We start from the raw sequence: 19961 nt of genomic DNA, 5'->3' as shown, positions 1-19961 counted from the left end.
TAGATTTCATTGGAGCTAAGTAAAGCAGACAGCTGAACAAGAGAGAACAGTACTTTCTCAATGGGGTAATAGAATAATGAGGTTTTTTTCTTATATAGCTAGAAAGCAGCATGCTATAGTGAAAGAGGATGAGCTTTAGATTTATTCCAACTTAATCGATGCTGCTGATCTTCCCTCTCCATGGATAATTACTTCACTATTCTGAGCCTCATTTTTTACTTAGCTGAAAAATAGGAATAAGGATGTTGCAAGGATGAAATAAAATAATGTATGTAATAGCACAGCGCTCAGAACATGAATGATAATCAGTTACATGGTAATTACCTCCAACTAACTCACACACTTCCACAACTTTGTTTTTTCCTTCCAGACAATACCAACAACTGAACTGCAGCAGTGTGGCAGAGGAGTCAGTTGGCTCCATATATCATACCTCATGTAGAATTTACAGAATGAAAGAAATTTAAAGACAGGTCAAATGCTTCATTTGATACCATTGCTCTTTATTGGCAAATGTGTAGTAGAATCAAATCCATTGATTTGTAGTCTGGAATAGGAATCTTCTAATTATGTTTCCAAATCATAAAAATGACTGTTAATAAAAAAAAATCAAAAGCATGCTCTAGTAATGGTTGCTGTTCATTATTATGGCCAGGTATAGAACATACATCTGAAATGAAATACTTTTGATTTGGGGAATTCAGGATCAAACTTGGCTTTGGGTATCCTTGAATCCAGCTGCAATCAAATCAAAGCTTTGAGACGTTTTTGAAACGGAAGCAGCAACATTGTGACAGATCAAAAAAAAAAAAAAAAAAAAATCAGTGCAAATAAGAATGGTCTTGTGAATTTTTAGCCATGGTGGTACCTTGCATAACAGCAGGGTCCGCAGTGAATACACAGTACAAAAGCTGATGAAATGGCTCCCTGAAAGCAGGAAGGTAATGTTTTGAAGTCTGAAGAGCATCTAAAATGGGACATGCTTGACACCTATATTTCAACAGAGAAATATCCAGAGAAACAAAGTGGAGGCTCCCCGGGATCACTTTTGCAAAAGGTCTTTTACCAGCTTTAAGTCTCTCTGAAGGGTTTGTTGAGAATCCAGTCCAAAGTTTCCCAAGGAATTTTCTTCCTGGATTCCACTTTTGAAAGTATTCCCTGCCATGCTTTGCCACATGCCCTCCTAAAATAGATAAATAAAGGCTAGAATTTATAAGAAAGAAAAGAGTTTAGCACAAAAGCCTCTAATATTCTAATATCGGATCTAAAGCTTCTGATAATGGGTCATAAATGTCATTTTCTATAACTTTGCTTTTTTAAACAATTCAAATTTAGAAAGTTTAACATGGTATTTGTGGGCTACTTATATTTGAATGAGTAGATCATTTGTGGTAATTCTGATTAACTTTTGGGTATTAGGAACATGGCTAGAACTATACCTCCCTAAAGTACAATTTTTTCCTATAGAAAAATCAGATTTGACATATCATCTCAACTTACACCATCTTGTCCAGGAGTACAGCACATCATAAAGCTAAGGATTGCCTTCAGTGATTTCATTCTGATGTTTTAAAGTACTTTTTTTTAGTCTCTTGACCATCCGAATCAGCATTTTTCTCAGACCAGTATCTGATTTTCTAACAAACTCTCTACAAAAAGGAGATATGGAATCCCTTAGGGCTTCCCTAATTTGGGGGAACATAACCTCTTTTTGATAGTATCTTCACAATATCTACTAGAGTTAATGAACTGGAGATTGCATAAAGGGTACTGTAAGCAGGTATAGCCCATATCCTGGTTTAAATGCACACTCTTCCTCTTATTTTGGGGCCACCCCATTTGAATTAGCCTCCTTCCCTTTCGGAACTCCATCACAGCCAGAGGAGCCAATTAGTGAGTGGAGGGCATGCACCTTGAGGTTGGAGTACTTGGGAGCCCCACAAGACATCTCTGGCCTTGAGCTTTATCATGTCACAGCAAATACGCATGTTCTATGTGCTATTAGCGTTCCATGGAAACAATTTGGGGAACATTCTGTATTCCATCCCACTTTCAGGAAATTCAAAATTCTCATTATAAAGTCTAACAAAAATCTATCTAGTTATTTTGGCCAAAAAAAAAAATTCTTTTTCTCAGATAAACGTCACTGGACACCAGCTTTTCATGAGATATAATTTGAAAAATGGAGTTCTTGAGTCTGTGTCTATAGCTGAAGGACCAGTTTTCTCAGCGTTGTTCTGAGAGCTGCAGCCTTTTCAAGAAGCTCAGTTCAGCCTGTGTCCGGTCCTCCTCTACACTTTGTTATTGTCAGTGCACTTTACAAAGCACTAGCTCCACATGGAAGTGAAGCAGGATATTTCCCCGAGCCTTTCATGGAACTTGCAACCGGGTGCCTCATTTGCCCAGCTCACAGCCGTCAACCCCTTGCAGGAAAGAGCATGAAATGAACGAGGTGAGAACTGGAGTGCGCAAACACTGGAACCAACTGGCTGCTTCAGCGCAGGCAGGAGCCAGCTCCACTCACTCGGATCCGCTGTGCTCCACCACTCATGGGAAGGAGCACACGGGTAAGTGGAGGCAGGAGCCGAGAGCCAGTGCTTTTGGGCACCAGCAGGAGCAAACTTCATGCAGGCCCCGTGGCAGAGTCTGGCATGATGCCCATGACCCCTGAAGCTCCAGAGGGAGTGTTACAGTGCTCTTTTAGCTCTGCCATCCGTGGACGGCTTGAGTGTTAACAGCTTAGTCGTCCCTCTGCCTACTCACATGAGGTGGCTGCCCTCCAGCAAGGGCAAAGGTCAAGTGTGACAGCCTTTTTTATCCACACTAGTGGTACCCAGGCTCTTGCCTGGAATTCAGGAGAAATGAGGTCATATGAACAACCTGAAGGATGGCAACTGTTGGGGATTTTATTGACAATGGAAGTGGCTTTCAGTTGGAAGGGGAGCTGAAAAGTGAATGGAATGGGAAGGTAATCTTCCCCTGACGTCTGGCCATCTCTGGCCAGATTCTTCTCCAAAGTTATGCTGTCAAGCTCTCCCTCTGAAGTCAAACCACTTCTCTCCAACATCCAGCCACAGTCTCTGATGTCCAGCTGCTCCACCTCTCTCTGCTGGTCGAGTATGAGGTTTTTATAGGCACAGGATGGGGCAGGGCCACAGACGGTTTTGGAAAAGGAAATATTTGAGCCAGAAACAGAGATGTAAGTTCTCACTTTGGACTGTGTTCCCAGGCTTGAGGGTGGGGTTTTGTTGGGGATCCACCCTTTTCTGCCTAGAATTTCTCTGCCTCCTGTCCCTATCAGAAGGAGAACGTCCAGGGCATTCACACCCCTGGCGAATTGGAACACGGACCTCAGGTCTTCCCTTTATCCCTGCTGCCATGTGTTCAGGATTAATGCAGGACTTAGACCACATGGACTCAAGAACCTGGAAATTTAAAAAACAAAAAGAAAACAGAAAATCCAGAATTACAGGAGACTGTTTCAGAGCTTTTCGCTGTATACTGTGGAACACATTACGCCACATATTTTACACATTGACATTTTCACTTTAGTCAGAAGCTATTAATAACAAAAGTTTCAATACATGAAAGAAAATAGAATATGAGACCAGTAATGCCATCTCTAGAAGATGGGATCCAGGGAGAATCTAAGCTCCCCTATTTCTAGAAGAGCACAGAGAAAGCAGAACCATGGGTTACCTGCTCCTGCTGCTGCCTCACAAACAGATGACGGGTGTTAGTGAAATGTTTGTGCTTAGGATGGAAAACATAGTTTAGTTTATGGTAGCGAATAAATATTATGGGGGAGTCCAAGCCTGATATGGTCATGATGTGATAGCTGGAATAGCTGGAAGGATGGAGAAGACCAAGAGATGAGTCCAGGAGGCGGACAATGGTGGTGCCAATGGGAAACAAAAGAAGAGTGGAATTGAGCATGCAGATGGGAGGCTGGGGCTTGCCCGGGCACCCAGAGCCCCTCCAGGATGGCTGGCTGGGAAGTGAATTGGAGTCATTGTTTCACTACCAGTAACGACTACCAATAAACTAGTGTCACAATGACCTAAATAAGAATTCCCACATCCAGCTTGGGTAAAAATGTAGGATGCTGGTAGCATATAGTTGGTCAGGGTACAATATTGTCTAACAGTAGTCTTCGAAAGCTGTAACAAAATACATAGTTTTTGACACAAGAATTCCACTTTGGGACTTATTTTAAGAAAATTAATTAGGGACCTATGCAAAGATATGTTACAAGGCTGTTAATTTTAACATAGTAATATAGATTTTTGATGAAATATGATTTTCACATTAACATTTATGGGGCATAAGTGTATTTGTTTGTTTTGAAAGTTTTATGTTGCATTTTGTTATACGAAGTAACAAGATTTTGTGTAAAATCTTATTTTATGTCTAGTCATATGTCCCTTAACAATGGGGGTATGTTCTGAGAAATGCACCATTAGGTAATTTCATCTTTGTATGGACATCATAGAATGTACTTAAACCCAGATGGTATATCCTGCTACACAGCTAGGCTATATGGTATAGCCTATTGCTCCTAGGTTATAAACCTGTACAGTGTGTTGCTGTACTGGATACCTTAGGCAACTGTAACACAATGGTAAGTGTTTGTATATCTAAACATAGAGAAAATACAGTAAAAATTAATATAAAAGATTTTAAAAAGCACACCTATATAGGGCACTTAACAAAAATGGAGCTTGCAGGACTGGAAGGTGCTCTGAGTGAGTCAGTGAGTGGTGACAGGATGTGAACACCTAGGACATCACCGTACACTACTGCAGATGCCAGAAGCACTGGACACTTAGGCCACACTAAATATATAGAAAACTTTTCTCTTTCTTTGATAATTAACCTTAGCTTATTATAAATTTTTACTTTATAAATTTTAATTATTTTTTACTCTTTTATCACACTTAGCTTAAACACAAACAGCCGTACAAAAATATTTTCTTTCTTTATATCCTTACCTTAAGATTTTAAAATATTTTTTCAATCTTTAATTTTTTATTTTTACTTTTTAAACTTTTTTGTTAAAAACTAAGACCCAAACACACACAGTAGCCTAGGCCTATAAAGGGTTAGGGTCACTACTGCTGTCTTCCACCTCTACACCTTGTCCCACTGGGACGTTCTCAGGGGCACTGACACCCATGGAGCTGCCGTCTACTGTGATAACAATGCCCGCTTCTGGAATGGCTCCTGAAGGACCTGCTTAAGGCTCTTTTTAAAGATGTGTCACTCTTTTCAGAAATATGTTTATGAAGTTCTGCTGGGTTTCTTTCTTTCCTTAATCATAGATTTTCTTATCAGTAGACAATGCACTATGAACATTCCTCTATGAACGAACCATTCAGTTTTGGGGTCCATGTTTTTAAACTTTTTAAGGAGTTTGTTGAGGTCTGTAAAAACTTCTAAACCTTTCACTGTGAATTTCCTTGGGGGGTTTTCCTCTTCTTCTCCTGCAGTTTCCTTTTCTGTTGCCTCTTCTTCAGCTATACGTTCTATTCCAACAACTCCTCATTAGTCAATTTCTCAAGAACCTCCAGGAGCTCCTCGATGTCATCCTCATCCACACCCACGTTCAAGTTGTCTGCCAGTTCAGCCACCACCTTGTTGATTTTTCCAACCTGCTCATCCTGAGCAAATCTTTTGAAGTCATTGATGAACCTCTTGAGTTTCTTCTTCCAGCTGCCATTTATACACTCCTTAGTGACACCACCCCAAGCCCAAGCAAGATTCTTGGTGCAGTCAGAGATGTTGTAATCCTTCCAGAATTGCACTGGTGTCTTTTTTTTTTTTTTTTTTTTTTTTTTTGCAGCAGCCTGGGTAAAAGTCCTTCTCAGGTAATAGGCCTTAAAAACTGCTTTAATGCCTTGATGCAATGGTTGAATCAAAGAGGTGGTGTTTGGAGGGCAAAACATTACTTTGATATTGGGATGGAGATCACCAGTAAAAGGAGCATGTGTGGGACCATCACCAACAATAAGCAAATCCTGAAAGGTATGTTATTCTCCAATAGCACTTCTCATTTTGCTGGCATAGTAATTCAGAAGGGCGTCTTGGAAAGGAGCTGGGTCATCCATGACTTCTTATGGCTCCTCTAGTTTACCAGCAGTGTGTGTTTAGTGATATGCTTGAAGACCCTGGGGTCGTCACTGTGCCATATCATTAAAAGTTTCTATTTGTAGCCTGCAACATTTCTCCAAAGTGAGACGGTTATTCTGTCCTTAAAAACCTGACATCCAGCATTGACTTGGCCCCCTTAGGGATAATAGTGCTTTAAGGCATTGGTTTCCAGAATACAGAAGTTTCCTTCATACTGAAGATTTGCTCTGACAAGTACTTCCCCCTCACAATCAACTTATCACTAATCAACTGAAAACTAGAGTTTTCAGAAATTCTTCAGCTGTCTTCACATCAGCACTTGCAGACTCACCACTTACTTTCACATAACGTAATGAAAAACAGTTCTTGAATCATTTAAACCACCCAGAGCTAGCAGTAAATTCAACATTGTAGTTGGGTCCAGCCTTTTCTTTCAACATTGTGAACAAACTTCTTGCTTGGCTGTGATCATCATGGTGCTGGGAGGAATTCACTTCTGTGACTGGTCTTCATTCCAGGTCATTAGAAGTTTCTCCATATCTGATATAGGCTCTTCCTGAACTGTTGTTAGTCTCGTTGCCTTCAATGAAGAAGATCTTTTCAGCTTCCATCATTTTGTTCTCATTCTTCGAGATCATGGCTATGGTGGAATGGGACAGACCTGACTGGTGAGCAATAACCATTACTGATTTTCCATCTTTGTAGTTCTTAATCACTTTTAATTTAGCTTTCAGGTCAATCACAGGACAGGGCCTCTTTCTGACACATTAGCGATGAATTTTGATGATTAAGGACCGTGATGAATAAAACAATGTGTAATTAAATTAAGCACAAAAGAACATGATACAGTCAAGAGACACAGTAAACATGGGATGTATGAGGCTGCTGCTGGCATAACACTGAATACGGTTTTACAGCAAACCTAAAAAGAAGTACAAAGAATACACCTTAAAATAACAATTAAAGTATGGTATAGTAAATACATAAACCAGTAACATAGTTGATTTTCATTATAAAGCATTATATACTGCTTGTAATTGTATGTGATATGCTTTTATATGACTGGAAGCACAGTGGGTTTGTTTACACCAGCATCACCACAAACACATGAGTAATGTGGTGGGCTACAGCTACGACAGCTGGGACATCACTAGGTGTTAAGAATTTTTCAGTTCCATTGTAGTCTCCTGAGACCACCGTCACACGTGTGCCTTGTAGTTGACCGAAATGTTGTTATGCAGCACATGACTGTACTTGAAAGCACAAACAAAGGAAAGGTCTAACCGACTAATGCTGGAAATGTTATTAGTCTTCTTTAGGTAGTACATTTCGGGTGATTTTTGATATCTCATTTCTGATTGTTTTGCTAAAGGTAATATTTCTCTTTTGTCTGAGTTTTCTGCTTTTGTCCTACAGCTAAAATAAATTAGTTACTTTAAGGAAAAATAAGGTCTATAAAAAGGGGTAGTGTTATGACATACTCATGAGAATGGCTCAAATGATATAGATACACTATTAAGTGTTGACAAGCATACAGAGTAATGAGAACTCTAATATTCTCATCCTCTGCTGATAGTGATGTAAACTGTTAGAATACACAAAGACATGGAATCAACCTAAATGCCCATCAATAATAGACTGACTAAGGAAAATGTGGTACATATACACCATGGAATACTATGCAGCCATACAAAAGAATGAGGTCATGTCCTCTGTAGGAACATGAATGGAGCTGGAGGCCATTATTCTTAGCAAACTAACACGGGAACAGAAAACCAAATACTGCATGTTCTCACTTATAAGTGGGAGCTAAATGATGTGAACACATGGACACACAGAGGGAAACAACACACACTGGGGCCTTTCAGAGGCTGGAGGATGGGAGGAGGGAGAGGATCAGGAAAAATAACTATTGGGTACTAGGGTGATGAAATACCTGGGTGATAAAATAATCTGTACAACAAAACCATGGCACAAGTTACCTATGTAGCAAACCTCTGCCCTTGTATCCCTAAACTTAAAATAGAAGTTTAAAAATAAGAGGAAGGAAAAGAATATATATTCACCACAAGACATATTCAAGAATGTTTCTAGTGGCAGTATTTGAATTTCTTCCAAACTAGAAGCAACCCAAATATCCATCTACGGTAAAATAGGAGACAATTTGTAATACACTCACCTACACAGTAATGAGAATGAACTATACTATCTTCTGCATAGATGAATCTGTCAAATTTAATATTAAGCAAAACAGGCTAGACACAAAACAGTATATCTAATACTCTTAAATTAAGAGTTAAACTTCATAAACAGGAAAATACACCTATAGTTTCAGAAGTCAGAATAGTGGCTACTTGGTGGGGTAGGTTTCAGAAAGGGTTATAAGGGGTTCACTGGGGCACAGGTAAAAATTTGGTCTGGATTTTGGTTATGCAGTGGCATCTACTTTGTGAAAAGCAATCAAACTTTGCATCTACAACTCTTACACATACCTCTGTAAATATTATACTTTAATCAATGTGACTTTGTGAAAATAATTGGTTTCAGGTTGGAGATAGGAGCTAGAACTATGGGCCACCTGGCACGTACTGTATGGGAGAGAGGTAAATAACTTACAAGGGCATTGCAGTGTACTGATTAAGAGCAGTGGGTTTAGAGCCAGATAAAACTAGATTAGATTCCCTGTTTTCTTGCTTCTAGCCACGTAGCAAGAGGAAGAGTGAGAGAGGAGGCCAGATACAGGCAGGGCCAGACCATGAAAGACCCTGTAAAGTCAAGATAAGGATTTTGGTTTTCACTGTGTGGTGGGAAGCCATTTCTATTTACAGAGTAGATTCAAAGAGATTTCCTAGGAATAAAAGAAGAAAAGGAACTGTACTGGACCGATAGAGAAGAACAACAACAATAACATCTCCGAATGCTTCGTTTTGGCTGCTGCAAAATAAGCAGCCAAATGTGCTTATTTTGAAGGCGAAAAAAAGGCTGAACTGAATTCCTAGGATAAGTCTCAAAATTGTGGCAGAAAAACCAAAAGAATGCAAGGAGAGCAAGACTCCACAATCTTGAGGCAGATTTTTGAGACAGATTTTTCCCTTTATGTAAGAGCTTGCATACCTCACAGCAGCTTTAGAAGTAGGTGAAATGTTATTTGGGGCTACGAGGAAACAGCGTTCTCTTCTTCACTCTTCCTGTTAGCCAGAGATGAAACAAACAAACCACCACCAACAAAAACTCTTAATTCTTAGGGGCGAGATGAACAATTTAATCCATCTGTCTTGACTATACGTTCTATCACTTTTTAATACAAATACAAAAACAGGATTAGAATCCTGATAGTCACACTGGGAGAACTGAGAGAAAACCAGTATCTGCTGTTTAAGCCATCTAGTCTATGGTACTTAGTGATGGAAGCCATAACAAAATAATGCACTAGTTGACATGAAAAATTTCTATTAATTTAGTACTCTATTAATGTCTTGTGGTTAAACACGTTTTACTACACAGAAAATTGAACTTTGTTTTTATTTTCCAGAGAGCTTAACAAAGTGACTTACACAAAGTACATATCCAGCAAATGTTGGCACAAAGAATTAATGAGTTATAGAATGGATAAATAAGTAAATAAATGAACAATTCCACATTTAGAAATTAAAGGGCTTTAAAAGCTAAATATTAGGTGGTGGGTATATTAATTTGCTTGACTACAGTAATTATTTCACTATGTATGTATATATGAAAACATCATGTTCTATACCTTAAATATATACAATAAAAATTCATTCATTTACACAAAAGCTAAACTGCATTTGTAGTAATAATTGCAAACAGTATGCAAACTGGTAATTTCAGGATACTACTTCGTGAGGAAACATAACTGAAAACAATTTGCTACAGGCAGAAATTGTTTGGCCACGTTGCTTTTTGCAAGTAAGATGTCCATATGGAATCTGAAGAAAATCAAGAACTAGGTCTTTCATCATAGATAATGTCATCTCTTATGTGAAGAGAAGTCATAAACTCTGTTCTTTGACCAATTCTACTTATCCAAAGAGGAAACAAGTTTTGGTGTTCTGATTTTTAGATTACATCACGCTCTTCACAGTCAATTCCTTAAACCAATGGGAGTTCATTTATCTTTTTCTAACAACTTTGCAAGGACAGGGTTACATACAGAGCCACATGCAAGGACCTTTAAAACAGAAACATTCAGCTGGGCACGGTGGCTCACGCCAGTAATCCCAGCACGTTGGGAGGCCAAGGCGGGTGGATCACGAGGTCAAGGGTTCGAGACCAGCCTGGCCAAAATGGTGAAACCCCATCCCTACGAAAATTACAAAAATTAGCCGGGCGTGGTTGTGGGCACCTGTAATCCCAGCTACTTAGGAGGCTGAGGCAGGAGAATCACTTGAACCCGGGAAGTGGAGGTTGCAGTGAGCCGAGAACGCACCACTGCACTCCAGCCTGGGCGACAGAGCAAGACTCCGTCTCAAAAACAAACAAACAAACAAACCAGAAACATTCAGTGAGACAAAAAAAATCACGCTCTAAAACTAAGTAACTTTCTCTTTTCTGCAAACTAAAATATGTCATAGAACTTTTAAGAAATACAATAAAAAAATTGGAGTTATATTCAAATCAAGGTAGTCTGTTGGCTTTCGTTGGTTGTATTAATTTGCTAGACAGTTTGAGATGATCAAATGGCAGAGGCCAATAGCTAGCCTGTAGAGATGTTACTGAAATTTTCCAGACCACCCCACCTTTCTAATTTAATAAGTGTACTAGCCCAAAGGAATGGAAGACATAGAAATAATGAACTATTAAGCTAGCAAGTTATCACCAATAGGAATAATTCCTACAACCAAATTCTTAAGGTAAGAAGTGTTCATCACTCACTCGCACCCATACAAGAATACCATCTGCTACTTGATGGTATCACTTGTCTCTTTGCAAAAAGAAGCCTTTAGGGATGGGAGGCCTGATGTTCTAGTCTAATTATAAGTTAGATAATTATATCTTGCTTAGCTACATTTCCCAAGTAGTTTTATCTGAATTTCCTGCCTAACCCCTACACCTTAATTTTATTTCCTACTCTAGGAAATTTTATTTCCTAACTCTTGCCAAGAGCTGCGATGCATTGTTAATCAGCTCCTTGATTTGGTAGCAGATGTAGGGACTGTGCCATCCCATCATAGTCTAAATGATTCCTGAATACATTGGGACATTGCCCTTCAGGCTGTGATAGAGATGGAGAACCTGGAACATGGTTTGTAAAGGGCAAAGGATCCTTGAGGTGGAGAGGGTACTTACTGGGCAAAGTGTGTAATGTTGCATCTACATTATGTCAGATCTGGAGGGTTTGTGTTTTTGATTAATATGTGTGCCATCTTGGTATTATAGGAAATAAGTTAAAAAGTGGTATTAAATGTTCTAAGAAAGGAGTGATTGGCCTTTCTTGCAAACCTTAAAGAAAACCAAGACTCAGAGGTATCTCCTGAGAGTTTAGGATGATAGACTACTTAAGGAGAGGTCCTTGGTAATTTTATTAGAGACAAAGGAAGGGCAAATGGCTTTGATGACTGCAATCTAACTCAAAGTTTCTACTAGGTAGGGCTATGTCATGGTGCAGGCTGTAGAATAGCTAGTACTTATATCAAGAAGCAATGGGCCAGGCGCCATGGCTCACGCCTATAATCCCAGCACTTTGGGAGGCCGAGGTGGGCAGATCACGAGGTCAGGAGTTCAAGAACAGCCTGACCAACATGGTGAAACCCCGTCTCTACTAAAAATACAAAAATTAGCCAGGCGTAGTGGCACACACGCCTAAGTAATCCCAGCTACTTAGGAGGCTGTGGCAGGAGACTCACTTGAACCTGGCAGGCAGAGGTCGTAGTGAGCCGAGGTCACGCCACTGCACTCCAGCCTGAGTGACAGAGGAAGACTCCGTCTAAAAAAAAGAAGAAGAAGAAGAAGAAGAAGAAGAAGAAGAAGAAGAAGCAGCAGCAATTAGCAGAGAAAAGAGCTGAATTTGGAAATCAGAACAGAGGAATTTTCTCCAAAGCCTTGTCGAGGCATACAACAGGTACTACTGAAATACCACTACTAAATTGTACTACCCATGAGTTCAGTGAAGGTTCTTTAGACAGCACAGACTGTGGCTCAAAGAGGGAGCTGAGCTTCACTGGATTGGGCTAAACACTTCATTAGCCAAATTTGATTTTCAGAAATAAAAATGCACCGCTTAAAATTAAAATTCAAGAATTTTAGAAAAGAAGAATTACAAAAAAAAAATGACATGGCATTCTCTAAAAAGTACACCAAATATTCGATGGAAATATTTGGATTTTTGAGACAAAATAAAACACTGAAGTTAGGGGCTGGGTTAACTGGAGGATTATATCTACTACATGGCTGGAAGAGGAGGGAAGTGCATATTATAGGTAAAGGGCCCAGGAAAGATAGGTACATCATGGAGAAATAGGTTTTCAATAGCCATAGGCAGGACAGCAGCCCCTTGCAAACAGAAGTCTGGGTATAAGTAATTATATCTTAATGTGTGTGTTTGTTGGGTTGGTGGGTGTGCAATAGAGGGGCATGAGAATTCTGACAGAGGAAGAGTATGCTGTGATTTCATTTGCCCCATATCCCCATATCTCCCTTAACAAAGACCTCAACAAAATATATTTTTAGGGCCAATATTAGGCATAATGTGATTTCAGAGGCTAACCAGTCTCCTACCATCTTACTTCTCTTTAAGCAAAGGCTGTTTAAAATGTCTTTAGTAGAAGATTAAATCTTTAATAGGCCTTGTCTTTAACTGGCCTTAAGGGACCAGGTCTTATTTTTTCACCTCTCATAGAAGTTAGCTTAGTGCCTTAAAGAGAGAAGATGATCAATATGCACCAGTTCAGAGAATGAATGAGTGAATGGCCAATTTCAAAATGGAATATGAAGGGTACTAAATGCAAAACCATACGCACGAGGTGATGTCACTAGACTTAAATGTTTTTATACTAAAATTTAGTTAGAAAACAAATCCAATGCATCTGGTGTCAGAGTCTTTCTGGCCTATTATAGGGAAGAATTTAAAGCAAGACAAGGGAGCACTGGGTCTCCTGTGAAATTGGGAAGGGTGAGGAAGAAGGGAAAGATATGTAGACCTTGGGCTAAGAGTAATCTGAAAATCAGAGTGCCAAAATCTTTTTCTCTATGGATAAGTGGAGTTGCTCAGAAAACTGTAGGAAGAAAAGGTTGTAGGAGGCAGCAGGAAGAGAAGGTTCTACATTGAAAGGAAAAGGGTACAAAGGAATACATTGAAAAAGTCAGTCTTCTCTGAACAATCTTGTTAAGAGTTAGCTTTATTTATCAAAACAGTTTGTGTCTACATTAAAGCTGTTTTTAGGAGTTTGTCTTGTGTTGAGCAAAATGGCATAACTCACATCACCACTGCTTTGCACAGCTCTTAAATAGATATGCATATTTTTCACACGAGTGGCATAGCTATAAAGAATCTAAATCCCAATGTAATCATTAAGTATCAGTTTGCATTCTGAGGACATCCAGGTGGGCTTTTGAGAGAACTAATGAATCAGAGGATAGGAAATTATTATGAATATTTGCAAACACTGAGAAAATATTTATGCTTTGTTATTTTGTTTTCCACCTCATTTCAGTTTCTTTGTTATTCTTTCAAAACAATCTCTTAGGGGAAAAAGGCAGTATGCAAATACAGCATCGAGTGATGTTTTACGTTACATCACCTCATTAGGCAACATCCTGTAAGGTTTCAGGAGTTCTTTAAAATAAAATCTATTCTGTTTTCTTCTTCTCCTTCCCAGGGGTAAATCTACTGTCAATATTAAACAAATTTAATATATGTGGCTATAAATTAATTGTATTACTCTCTAGTCACTCCCATTTGTATTTCTTCTCTCTTATCTTCCTTTGTATTATTACATGATAGCTTTCCAGTAGAACTCCATGCAACATACACGGCTTGATTTTAGTATTTTTAACAATAATGCACAGATAGATAATAAGGTTTATCCACCCCAGTGGTTTCCTCTATCTTGGTAGTATTTATTATCACAACAGTTTCCAGGGAGAAAATGGTTTAATATGTCATAAGACGTTTTTGCTGAGCAAGTGTTTCTATATCTTCACAGTCAATTTCAAATTGAAAGCTCTAATATGAAGAAAATGATCAAAATATCTATAAAAGCTACCAAGAAATAAAGTACTCCATCTGCATATTCCATTTGATCTCCATGGGGAGCAAAAATTCAAGTTTCCTGACATTGAATTTCAACATCTCAGTCATCATCATTTTTCCCCTTCTTAGAACTGAGAAAAGATTGAGGATTTAGTTATATAGAGGCCACATCTTCTGAGTCCATCCAGATTTTCCTTTCCTTTGTCTTTCTACTCTTTGGAAAGGAAATTCAGTTATCTGTGTGCCATAATATAGTGTTAAAAAACTTTTTGCCACAGAGATGTAGGATTGGAAAACATTTAAGCAATCATCTCTGTTGTCCTACCTTGTCAGTGCTGGGTTGAGGGGGGCCTCCCTGAAGAGTTTCAAAAATAAGATTGTGCCTTGTGAGTTAAACTAAAATATCAACACTCAATGGAAAGATGGGAACAAAATTACCACAAAGAGAACTAAATAACTCCCAGTCCAGCAAGACCCCACTGTAGCCTGACTGAATACATTAACAGAACTACAGAAAAAACAAAGGGTCAGTGGGAAGCTGGAGGGGAAAGGACAGTAAACAAGATCAAGTTTGTGCATAGCCATCGGCAGCCTAGGAGAAAGGGCTCCACAGTCCAAAGACGACCTGTTACCCTGAACTTGCAATCCTACCATTTACTCCTCTTGTTCCAATTCCAAGCCCAAGAAGCAAGCATCTGATTTTAATTTGGCTTCCCATCTGGTAGCCCTGCAGGGGGAGATTTGGCGGGGTAGAGAACAGAAGTGTCCAATCCTCTCAGCAATACACTTTTTCATTACAAATTAATACACTGGCATCCTAGTTTACAATTTGGCTCTCCATATACCTTACCCACACAGTGTGGTGGCCAGACCCTCCTCTCCCTTTAGCAGTTAGTCTTCTTGTTTTAAGTTAATTTAATGGCATTTTGATTATGGATTTCAATCTCGCAGACTGTGATTATGCTTGTGATTGAACTAGAGTCTGTGGATAAGTCAAGTTTTGCCAAAAGAATCTGACTTGGGTTTGTGGAAAATTCATTAAGGTAATGTCGGCTATCTTAAGAGACAGCGTTGGAAACTTCACCTCATATAATTTCAGCTACTACAATTTGAGGCAGCAAGTCAAGTTTCTTTTCCTTTCAGTGAAACTTCTAAATCCGATACACAGGCAAATATTTCATCTACACTATGCTAAGAAGTTGCTTCAGATAAAATCTCTGCTAAATCCTTTCTAATACAAGTGAAGGCCAATGTCTTCATTAATCTACTTTCTCATTAAAAATAACATTTTCAAGGCAGTTAACATTATTTTTAAGGGCTTGTTTTATATACCTTTATCCTACATATATAACCCCAATTATATTTTTCCTCCTCAAATTATTCATTCTTTTTTCTATTCCTCTGAATCATGCCTGCACATATTTTATATATCTTACCGGAATTGCTTTGTTTCTATATTAAGGTGAAACTAGAAACAGGATAACAGCAATGTTGAATTGATGGAAAAAAACAGTTCTTAAAAATATTGGTTACATATTTCCACAACATTCTCACCTCAGATCATTTTTTTAAATTTACATTTAGTCTATGGTACCTTAGATCTTTATCTCCCATATTTCACCGAAGCCAACCCGTCCCATTGAATTTGTATCTGCTCTTGGTAAATTACTCTGGTTTCAGCTGTATGACATTACACTTCATTTTTATTTTTTTCTGCCTCTGTCACTTTTAATCTTGGATTCACTTGTAGTTAATTTAGTGATTGACAGTCAACTTTTAGTTACCTACAGCCTGATTATTCTCCCCACATATGTTATTTTCAAATTTAATAGCAAACACCTATTGCATATAAGTAATCTGATTTGTTTGCATTTCAAATAAGCTCTGTGTATTGTTATTTTCAAGAAGTCTGCCCCACACAGTATAGAAGTTCATCAGAGCTAAATGTCTCACTTCAGGGACATTTTGAGTAGAAGAATTGTGCTTGAGTAGTTTCTTTTTGAAACCACAGTGTGTGTTTGTGAGTGTGTGTGTGTTATTTATATATTTAAACCACACACACAGACACATCATGTTATGTTCCCACACAGAGACATAGGCACTGATACATCCTCCGTTGGGTGACTTCAGATATACACAGGCATTCTCATTTCATTGTGCTTCACAGATCATATGCTTTATTATAAATTGAAGGCTTGCGGCAGCCCTGCTTCGAGTAAATCTATTGGCATCGGGTTTTTTTTGTTGTTGTTTGTTTGTTTTTTCAATGGCATGCTCTCACTTTGTGTCTCTCTGTCACACTCTGGTAATTCTTTCAAAATTTAAAATTTTTCATTATTATTACATCTGTTACGGTGATCTGTGATCAGTGATCTTTGACGTTACTATTGTCATTGTTTTGGAGTGCCATTAACTGTGCCCATAGAAGATGACAAACTTAATTGATAATTATGTGAGTTCTGACTGCTCTACTGACCAGCTGACCCCTCATCTTTTGCCTTTTCCTCAGGCCTTCTTATTCCTTGAGACAAAATAATATTGAAATTAGGCCTGTTCATAACCATAAGATGGCCTCTAAGTATTCGAGTGAAAGAAAGTCACACATCGCTCAATTTAAATCAAAAGCTAGACATCATTAAGCTTAGTGAGGAAGACATGTGGAAAGCCAAGATAGGCTGGAAGCTAACCCTCTTGCACCACACAGCTAGCAAAGTTGTGAATGCAAAGAAAAGGTTCTCAAAGGCAATTGAAAGTGCTACTCCAGTGAACAGATGAAAGACAGAAAAGTGAAACAGCTTTATTGCTGATATGGAGAAAGTTTTAGTGGTCTGCATAGAACCAACCACAACATTCCCTTAAGCCATAGCCTAATCCAGAGCAAGGCCCTAACTCTCTTCAATTATATGAAGGCTCAGAAAGGTGAGAAGTCTGCAGAAGAAAAATTTGAAGCTACCAGAGGTTGGTTCATGAGATTTAGGAAAGAAGCCTTCTTCGTAATGTGAGAGTGCAAAGAGAAACAGCAAATGCTGTTATAGAAGCTACAGCAAGTTACCTAGAAGTTCTAGCTAAGGTAATTGATGAAGGTGGCTATACTAAACAACAGATTTTCAATCTAGATGAAACATCTTTCTGTTGGAAGAGGATGCCATCTAGGACACTCACAGCTGAAGAGGAAAAGTGAATGCTTGGCTTCAAACCTTCAAAGGACAGCCCCTTATTAGGGGCTAATGCAGCGGGTTACTTGAAGATGAAGCCAGTGCTCATTTACTTTTGCAAAAATCCTAGGATCCTTAAGAGTTCTGTTAACTCTACACTGCCTGTGCTCTAGAAATGGAACAACAAAGCTTGGAGGACAGCACATCTGTTTACAACTTTTACAGGTTTACTGAATACTTGTAAGTATTGAGTAATACAGTAAGCCCATTGAGACTTACTGCCCAGAAAAAAAAATAAATATTCCTTTCAAAATATTACTGCTCATTGACAATGCACCTGGTTAGGCAAGAGCCCTCATGGAGATGAACAAGATTAATGTTTTTTCACGCCTGCTAATACAACATGAATTCTATTGCCCATGGACAAAGGAGTAATATTTCCTTTCAAGTTATATTATTTAAAAAATAGGCTGGACGCGGTGGCTCACGCCTGTAATCCCAGCACTTTGGGAGGCCAAGATGGGCGGATCACCTGAGGTCAGGAGTTCGAGACCGGCATGGCAAACACGATAAAACCCCATCTCTAATAAAAATACAAACATTAGCTGAGCGTGGTGGCATGTGTCTGTAATCCCAGCTACTCAGGAGGCTGAGGCAGGAGAATTGCTTGAATCCAGGAGGCGGAGGATGCAGTGAGCCAAGATTGTGCCACTGCACTCCAGCCTGGGTGACAGAGTGAGACTCTGCCTTGAAAAAAGAAAAAAGAAAAAGAAATATGGGCCAGGCATGGTAGCTCACGTCTGTAATCCCAGCACTTTGGGAGGCCCAGGCGGGTGGATCACCTGAGGTCAGAAGAGATCAGCCTGGCCAACATGGTGAAACCCTGTCTCTACTAAAAATACAAAAATTAGCCGGGCATGGTGACGGGCACCTGTAATCCCAGCTATTTGGGAGGCTGAGGCAGGAGAATTGCTTGATCCTGGGAGGTGGAGGTTGCAGCAGTGAGCCAAGATCACACCACTGCACTCCAGCCTGGGCGACAGAGTGAGACTCAGTCTCAAAAAAAAAAAAAAAAAAAAAAAAGAAATATATTTTGCTAGGCTATAGCTGCCATGGATAGTGATTTCTTTGATGGATCTGAGTAAACTACATTGAAAACCTCCTGGTAAGGATTTGCCATCCTAGAAGCCATTAAAAACATTCATGGGAGGAAATCAACATATTAGCAATAAAAGGAGTTTGAAAGAAGTTGATTCCAAACATCATGAGTGAGTTTGAGAGGTTCAAAACTTCAGTGGAGCAAGTCACTGCAAATGTAATAGAAATAACAAAAGAATTAGCATTAGAAATGGAGTCTGAAGATGTAATTGAATTGCTGCAATCTCATGATAAAACTTTAATGGATGAGTTGTTTCTTATGGCTAAACAAAGAAAGTGGTTTATTCCCAGATTGGAAGGAAAAAGAATAAGAAATTGCTCAGGGATAGAAGGAGGAGACGAATCATTGCCATTGATTATCTTATAACTTCATCATCAGGTTTAGAATATATTTTTGGATATTGCTAACACCTATATTTAAACAATTATTTTAGAACGTTCCGATGCCAAAAAAGTATATTATAATTTTTTACTATATTAATCTACCTTTTGGCCATCTTTTATTAGTTTGGATAACATTTGTCTCGTTATTCCAAAATTCAAGTCATTTGTGAAAATCTAAGACACCTATGTAGCATAACCAGCATTTAGGAGGTACACACTTTTTCTCGGCTTTGGTTGATACCATTTCATTAAGATTTCTTATATTTACATTAGAACCTTATAAATTGTTCTCCCAGTTCTCTTTATGCAAATTTATAACTGTGATTAATGGAGCAGAAACCTGTTTGTCCTCGTTTACATATTAAGCTTCTTTTGGTATACTTGAACGTCTCATAATGTTGATCCTCTTAATTTTGCTGCCTTGATTACCTCACCATTTTGAGATTTTGAAATAAAAACAAAATAAAATATGTTTGGTTTCTAGATAGGCTTAAATATCTGCCTTCTAAAGAGAAAGATTAATTGATTTTAACATTTGAGCCAACTAAAGTAACATGAGTTTATAAAATTTATGAAATACTAAATATAGGCAACAGGCTGGCTGAACAGACCTGCAGAGTGGACTGTTTGTTCTAGTTACTGTTGCTGTCCACCAGGGCCTTGCCTTCCTGCCCAGGACCTCCCTCCCCTCTGCTTATACACCCAGTGACCTCCTTTCTGCTCCTCAGCGTGGTTCCTCCCCTAGTGCCTCTTCCTCTAGTCTGCTCTCCCTCCTACTTACAAAATCGAACTGAGGGTGATTTCATACTTTTGTTTGTTTGTTTTTGACAGGAAGCAAGTCCCTACCCTAATGGAGTAAGTCTCAATATCTCTGATAGTTGAATTTCATGTCTGTATCAGTGTCCTGCTGTTCATCCCCCCCGGTG

General features: G+C 38.9%; 1 protein-coding gene and 2 long non-coding RNA genes across 3 annotated transcripts in view; 1 reads left to right on the top strand and 2 right to left on the bottom strand.

The window, feature by feature from the left end:
- The window catches only part of CNTNAP2 (contactin associated protein 2), a 2300337-nt gene that overhangs the window by 743532 nt on the left and 1536844 nt on the right, over positions 1–19961 (bottom strand). The gene's annotated exons all lie outside the window — the stretch shown is intronic.
- LOC107976177 (uncharacterized) lies at positions 483–1997 on the bottom strand. The gene is made up of 2 exons (XR_001719964.3): positions 1913–1997; positions 483–1183 (listed from the first exon to the last, which is right to left on the bottom strand). It is a non-coding gene; the product is annotated as an uncharacterized LOC107976177 (long non-coding RNA).
- LOC134810589 (uncharacterized) overlaps positions 19800–19961 on the top strand; it is a 47342-nt gene continuing 47180 nt past the window's right edge. The window contains exon 1 of the long non-coding RNA XR_010159035.1: positions 19800–19890. This is a non-coding gene — a long non-coding RNA (uncharacterized LOC134810589). The remainder of the gene's footprint in view (positions 19891–19961) is intronic.

Source organism: Pan troglodytes, chromosome 6 (assembly GCF_028858775.2).
Source record: "Pan troglodytes isolate AG18354 chromosome 6, NHGRI_mPanTro3-v2.0_pri, whole genome shotgun sequence".
In the NCBI taxonomy this organism is placed as follows: Eukaryota; Metazoa; Chordata; class Mammalia; order Primates; family Hominidae; genus Pan; species Pan troglodytes.
The sequence above is the reverse complement of the archived record's forward strand: the minus strand, read 5'-3'. Positions and strand labels throughout refer to the sequence as shown.